This window comes from Panthera pardus, unplaced genomic scaffold, assembly GCF_024362965.1.
Source record: "Panthera pardus isolate Hobbes unplaced genomic scaffold, ASM2436296v1 HiC_scaffold_2, whole genome shotgun sequence".
Taxonomy (NCBI): domain Eukaryota; kingdom Metazoa; phylum Chordata; class Mammalia; order Carnivora; family Felidae; genus Panthera; species Panthera pardus.
The window spans coordinates 59,640,794-59,647,110 of NW_026526765.1; positions in this window are offsets into that span (position 1 = coordinate 59,640,794).

The following is a 6,317-nucleotide window of genomic DNA, read 5'->3' on the forward strand; positions in this document are numbered from 1 at the left end:
TAAGAGTCTTGGGCCAAATGGCTTCCCAGGGGAATTCTACTGAACATTTAAAGAAGAGCTAATACCTACCTTTCTCAAGCTGTTCCAAAAAATATAAATGGAAAGAAAGCTTCTAGACTCATTCTATGAAGTGAGCATTACCTTGATTCCCAAGCCAGACAGTGACCCCACAAAAAAAGGAGAATTATAGGCCAATATTTCTGATGAGCATGGATGCAAAAATTCTCAACAAGATACTAGCAAATCAAATTCAAAAGCATATAAAAAGAATTATTCACCATGATTAATTGGGATTCATTCCTGGGCTGCAGGGCTGGTTCAATATTTGCAAATCATTCAATGTGATACATCACATTAATAAAAGAAAGGATAAGAACCATATGATTCTGTCAATAGATGCAGTAAAAGCATTTGACAAAACACAGCACCCTTTCTTAATAAAAACCCTCAAGAAAGTCAGGATAGAAGGAACATATCTTAACATCATAAAAGCCATATATGAAAAGCCCTCAGCCAGTATCATCCTCAATGGGGAGAAACAGAGCTTTTCCCATGAAATCAGGAACACAACAGGGATGTCCACTCTCACCACCATTGTTTAACATGGTGTTGGAAGTCCTACCATCAGCAATCAGATGACAAAGTGGAATAAAAGGCATCCAAATTGGCAAAGAAGAAGTCAAACTTTCACTTTTTGCAGATAACATGATACTCTACATGGAAAATCTGAAAGAATCTACCAAAAAGCTGCTAGAACTGATACATGAATTCAGCAAAGTCACAGGATACAAAATTAATGTACATAAATCAGTTGCACTTTTATACACCAATAATGAAGCAACAGAAATAGAAATAAAGAAATCAATTCCATTTACAATTGCACCAAGAACCATAAGATACCTAGGAATAATCCTAACCAAAGATGTAAAAGATCTGTATGCTGAAAACTATAGAAACCTTATGAAGGAAATTGAAGAAGACACAAAGAAATGGAGAAACATTCCATGCTTATGGATTGAAAGAACAAATATTGTTAAAATGTTAATACTACCCAAAGCAATCTACACATTCAATGCAATCCCAGTCAAAATTGCACCAGCATTCTTCTCGAAGCTAGAACAAACAATTCTAAAATCTGTTTGGAACCACAAACAGACCCCGAACAGCCAAAGTAATGTTGAAAAAGAAAACCAAAGCAGGAGGCATCACAATCCCAGACTTTAGCCTCTACTACAAAGCTGTAATCATCAAGACAGTATTGTATTCACACAAAAACAGACACATAGAACAATGGAATAGAGACTCCAGAATTGGACCCACAAATGTATGGCCAATTAATCTTTGACAAAGCAGGAAAGAGTATCCAATGGAAAAAAGACAGTCTCTTTAGCAAATGGTGCTGGGAGAACTGGACAGCAACATGCAAAAGAATGAAACTGGACCACTTTCTGACACCATACACAAAAACAAAATGGATAAAAGACCTAAATGTGAGATGGCAAACCATCAAAACCCTAGAGGAGAAGACAGACAACAACCTCTTTGACCTCAGCTGCAGCAATTTCTTGCTCGACACATCTCCAAAGGCAAGGGAAATAAAAGCAAAATTTACTATTTGGGACCTCATGAAGATAAAAGGCTTCTGCACTGCAAAGAAAACAATCAACAAAACTAAAAGGCAATCAATGGAATGGGAAAAGATATTTGCAAATGACATATCAGATAAAAGGTTACTATCTAAAATCTATACAGCACTTACCAAACTCAACACCTGAAAAACAAATAATCCAGTGAAGAAATGGGCAGAAGACATGAATAGACACTTTTTCAAAGAAGACATCCAGATGGTCAACAGGCACATGAAAAGATGCTCAACATTACTCATCATTAGAGAAATACAAATCAAAACACATTGAGATACCTCACACCAGTCAGAGTGGCTAAAATTAACAACTCAGAAAACCATGGATGCTGGCAAGGATGTGGAGAAATGAGAATCCTCTTGCACTGTTGGTGGGAATGCAAACTGGTACAGCCACTCTGGAAAACAGTGTGGAGGTTCCTCAAAAAATCAAAAATAGAACTACCCTATGACTCAGCAATAGCGCTACTGGGAATTTATCCAAAGGATACAGGAGCACTTATGCATAGGGGCACATGTACCCCAATGTTCAACAATAGCCAAATTATGAAAAAAGCCCAAATGTCCATCAACTGATGAATGGATAAAGAAGATGTGGTTTATATATACAATGGAATACTACTTGGCAATGAGAGAATGAAATCCTGCCATTTGCAGCAACATAGATGGAACTGGAGGGTATTATGCTAAGTGAAATAAGTCAGTCAGAGAAGGACAGATATAATTTTTCACTCATATGTGGAATTTGAGAAATTTAACAGACGACCATGGGAAAGGGAAGGGAAAAAATAATAGTTAGAAACAGAGAGGGAGGGAGGCAAACCATAAGAGACTCTTAAATACAGAGAAAAACCTGAGGGTTGATGGAGGTGCAGGGGGAAGGGGAAAATGGGTGATGGGCATTGAGGAGGGCACTTGCTGGAATGAGCACTGGGTGTTGTATATAAGTGATGAATCACAGGAATCTACCCCTAAAATCAAGGGCACACTGTATACATTGTATGTTAACCAACTTGACAATAAATTATATTAAAAAATAAAAAAAATAAACAGAAAAAAACCACCCTCCAAAGGATGTGCTTCTTAGCAGACAGTATCACACAAAGCCAATGTCCCGAACTATACGGCATAGACTTCATTCTCTCTCCACCCCTACTTTAAAGAAAAAAAATAATAACTTATTTGATTATTAACATCTGGAGTTTAAGTCTGACATACCCAGGTGCAGTGTCCCAGAATTCACACTGAACAAAAGCCCCACCCTCTTTGTAACTATTCACTTTTCCCTTCTGCAATGTCATCCTTACAAAAAAGATTGTTTCTGTGGTTTGGGAGTTGTGAGGGGAGATTTCATTGGTCTCTTTAAATGCTTGAGTAGTAAGCTTTGGACTCTCAAATGGTTGGACAGGGAATTCAGTCTCTTCCTTTTCCTAGTGTCATATCTGTATAATCATTTGTAAAATTATCTAGGCTTAGGAATGCAATATGATACTCGCCCATAATGAAATGAAATATACAAAACAGAGTGGTATTTGCCTATCTGCCTGAAATGCCCTAGTATGGTCTTATCATTTGTTTATGGAAGACATTCAATCTGATTGGTCAGTGGCCATGCCTTCTTATTTGTAAATAATTTTGAATACCATAACTGTGAAAAACTAAGACCATGGTTCAATAAATAATTTCATATGTACTCCAACAAGTTGAGCTAACCACTGTAGATACTGATAGTTTAGTCTACTTCACTGCATGGCAATACTACTAGCTGACAATAGTTCTTGTATTTCATATACCAAGCCAGATAGTCCCCCCAAACATGATGCATTTTTCAAGTGCAGGGATTCAATACACCAGGGAAGTTGATCCCAGATAAAGCCACATAAAGTAAATCAATTTAAAATGGAGACCAAGGGACACCAGGATGGCTCAATTGGTTGAGGGTCTGACTTCAGCTTAGGTCATGATCTCACAGTTCATGAGTTCGAGCCCTGCTTCAGGCTCTCTGCTCACAGCTCAGAGCTTGGATCCTGCTTCAGATTCTGTGTCTCCCTCTCACTCTGTCCCTGTCTCATTTGTGTTCTTTCTCTCTCAAAAATAAAAAAATAAACATAGATAGATAGATAGATAGATAGATAGATAAATTAAATAGAGACCAAAATTCAGTATCAAATGGGGAGAGAAAAGTGATTCTGGATTTATCTCATAAAATGAAAAAAAAACCCACCACTTTTTAATGAATGTACTTCCAGTTTTGTTTTTATAATTTATAAAATTTAAATTATCATAACTATCTTCTAATTATTAGGACAAAAAAATGAATCACATTTTGATAGTTTAGAGAGACAAAATTTCTCTAACAAATGTTTTAGAAACCTAAAACAATACCCATAGTTTCAATACTTACTATGTAAGCATATTTTTATAAAAATTTCTATGACATTTAGCAATTTTTCCAGGAGTATCTCTTAATTCCTTGATAACCAATCATTCTCTTTGGAAATGCTATCAATTTCATCTGTTTTGTTTTCACTTGTTAATTGATCTACTCATTTATCTATGATTTGTGTAGGAATCAAGCAGTTCTCCAAACATCATTGTCATCAATGTCATTAAATCTTGCTGTAGTAGGCAGAATTCTAAGATGGCCCCCAAGATTCCTGCCTGTTGGTGTATTTGTGCTGTGTAATTCTCTCCTTGTGAGTGTGGGTAGGGACTGTAACTATGATGGGATAATCACTCCTGTACATGAGACTCTGTCATAGCAGACAAGAGTGAGATTCTCCTGCTGACCTTGAAGAAGCAGTATGTCTAAAATGCCTATGGAGAGGAACATGTGGCAAAGACCTGAGGGTAGCCTCTAGGAGCTGAGAGTTGTCCCTCTTTCTAGCAAGGAAGAAATTGAGGACTTCAGTCCTATAATCATAAGGAACTGAATCCTACCAACTAGTAAGCTGGAAAAAAGACCCTGAGTCTCAATGAGATCACAGTGCCAGCTATAACATTGTAATTTCAGGCTCATGAGATCCTTGGCAGAGGACCTGGATAACCCATATTAGGACTCCTGTTCCATAGAAACTTTGAGATAATAAATATATGTTGTTTTAAGGTGCTAAGTTTATGGTAATTTCTTATGCAGTGATAGAAAACTAATATGCTTGAAATTTTTTAAATATTTATATTGTTTGGCTAGATGTTTAGAGACTGTCTCAATCAAAAACAGTGGACAGTATTGTTGGTCAGATGAATTAGGAAAGATAGATTCTACTGCTAAGAGCAATGAATTTCTGAATGAGGACAGATATTGGGAGGTATTCTGAGTGAGGATAGTGAGGACATACATATGTATGTGTATGGCAGACAGAGAGAGTGAAAAAGAAGACAAATGTGGAAAAATATTTAAAATTGGTATATATTGGTAAAGTATATATAGATTTTTCATTGTACTGTTCTTTCAAATTTTCTATAGCTCTGAATTTTTTCAAAATAAAAAGGGGAGAAAAGTAGGCAATGAAAAATGATGCATTGTTAACAAGACAAAAAACCACTGATACTGACTTCTCAACGTAAACAATGGAAGTCAGAAGACAATGGAAGCAGATCAGGAAAACACTTGGGAAAAAATCCTGTCAATTTTTAATTCAATCTCCAACAAAAAATATTATTAAAAATGAAGGAAAAATAGACATTTTTATATAAACAAACAGTAAAGGGATGGGGAAGAAAAAATGATCCTAGATTGAAGCACAGATATCTGGGAAGTAATGAAGAGCAACATAAATATGTGAATAAATATATGTAAATACTAACTTCATAAACAGTAATAATTTATTATAGAGCTCCTGTAGATTAGTCCACAAACTTAAAATCTCTCATCTGACACTCTGGCAATTCCACAGTCATGACTCAGTGGGAAAAGGACTAAGAAAACTTCTGAGTGTAGGGGCTAAAGGGCTGATGCCTGCATTAGGTAGCTTATATATATAAATGTGATGGGACTCTATTGTTGTCCCTGAGACACATTTGAAAGCAAAATATCACAACTTTCAATTATCTGCTTGCATAGGACACTGTGACAGTACAGACAAAACTATAGGAGACATGAATTATGCATTTAAACTATGAGTTTCAGACTCCTTCTCAGCTAAGTATTTTATCTGGGTTTTAAGTAGAAGATTAAATTATCTTTCATTACTTTCCCTCTGGCATAGGGCAAATAATTAGTCATAGTAATAATAATGATAGCAATAACAGTAAAAACTAGCAGCAGCAAAAAATAAAATAAAATTATATATACACACACACACACACACAACTCTTACCCCAAATCAGGAAAAAAGAAAAAAAAAACCTGAAGAATTTACAAATTTGTCCTATTTTGAACATTGAACCAGGGTTAAAGAGGGATATGAAAAATTTAAGCTCAGAGTTCTTGGAATGGAGAGCATTAACAAAGTTTTCTTATTATTACATTTCCCTTCTCTATTACCTTGTTAGTCATGTATTTTTATATTATCTTATTGTGGTTCTCCTAGAAATGACATATTTATCCTTAACATATTTAAGTCTAATATAAGTAAGTACTTTTGCCAATTCCCAAGAAATTCAAGGACGTTAGAACACTCTAAGTCTATTTACCTTCCTCCTCTTGTCTTACTTTCATGCTACCATGGTCAGA